Source organism: Sinocyclocheilus anshuiensis, unplaced genomic scaffold, assembly GCF_001515605.1.
Source record: "Sinocyclocheilus anshuiensis isolate Anshui unplaced genomic scaffold, SAMN03320099.WGS_v1.1 scaffold1640, whole genome shotgun sequence".
NCBI lineage: Eukaryota > Metazoa > Chordata > Actinopteri > Cypriniformes > Cyprinidae > Sinocyclocheilus > Sinocyclocheilus anshuiensis.
In genome coordinates, this window is record NW_015555883.1 from 757,308 (window position 1) to 758,991 (window position 1,684).

Here is a 1,684-nt window from a genome sequence, read left to right on the forward strand (position 1 = left end):
CTCAAGATAAATACAGAAAAAACAGCTATTGTCAATTAGGGAGGTGGATGAAAGGCTTTCCCTTTATACATTGGGTTATTTTCTGCAGAATTATAGGTAATAGATGTATATCTAAATCTAATATTAGCCTTCCCTTAAGGCCTGAGAAGTTGCAAGTAAATATGAAGCCTGAAAACCATCACTCCTGGTAGCCAAACCGCTGCTCTAAAATCTAGATGATGTGCACCTCGCCGTCCCGAATACCTTTTGTTGCTCTGTGAGCCGATGCCCTCAGAAGTCAAAGTCGATTTCTTTCTTCTGCCAGACAGATACAATCTTGACTAGCCTATTTAGAGGCCACTGGCTGCTCCTTGAAGGCTGGCCTATTGTGACGCTATAATATAACCTCTGGCAACATCATCACTGTAGTATCACAAAGGTAATAGGCAGAATTGAATGAAGAGATGGGCCTTTATGCTTTCTCACTCAAACATAATTCTCTTCTCTTTGCCATTTTGACGCCATCATTCTTTTTCCTCTCCTTCCTTTCTTTCTTTATTTTTTGCCATTCTTTTCTTATTTATTTCTTATTTTTCTTTTTCTTTTTTCAAACTTCCAAGGTCAGATAGGACAACGAATGCCACTGGTGTCTGCTTGAATTGTGAACGCCACTGGCAGCCATTGCCTTGGTTTCCAAGGCAACACACTAGCCATTAATTTTCAATTAAAGCAGACAAAGAGCTGACAGCATGGGCTCTATGGAAGATGTCAAGAATCTGTATTAATATACGACAAGTGAGCATAATTGTGTGTCCAATTTTTTAAAAACCTCATCTATGCTATCATTGAAATGTGACTGCTGTTGATAATTTGAGGGGTGTGCTTTGTTTTTGTTTTGTTTAGTTTTTTCTTTCCCGGATCATATATCACAATATCATGTGTATTTCAAAAATAAGCCTTGCTTATTGCATCACAATTTTTTTCATCAAGGGTGGCAATTATTTTTATTGTTTTGCCGATATGTCTTGACACACTGAGATCTATATTGATTTTGAAAGGTAGACAGGTGGGCTGATGCAGATCTGACCAGTCCGTAGGTAGTGATTTCCTGTCTATCTTGCAAAGCTTCTCGCACTCAATATTAGGTAAATATTCACCTAATCATTACTACATGAAGAGAGCATCTTCTCTGGAGAAATGAGGAGGAATCTTTCTTATACACATTCTTATAGATACTGTATATTCAACTACTTTAAATAAAAAGGCCTTCAAATACGTACACTACCATTCAAAAGTCCAAACTCATCAATGCTGCATTTATTTGATTAAAAATACAGTAAAGCAGTAATGGTGTGTAATATTATTACAATTTAAAATAACCTTTTTCTATTTGAATATATTTTAAAATGTAATTTATTTCTGTGATGGTAAAGCTGAATTTTCAGCAGCCATTACTCCAATCTTCATTGTCACAATCTTTGAGGAATAATTTTAATCTGTGAAAAATGTGAAAATATGTGAAACGTGTATGTGATTCTTTAATGAACAGAAAGTTCACAAGAACAGTGTTTATTTGAAATAGAAATATTTTTTAACATTATAAATGTGTTTATAGTAACTTTTAATCAATTTGCTACATTCTAAATAAAAGTATTAATGTTTTTCTAAAACAAAAACTTAGACCCCAAACTTTTGAACGAAAGTT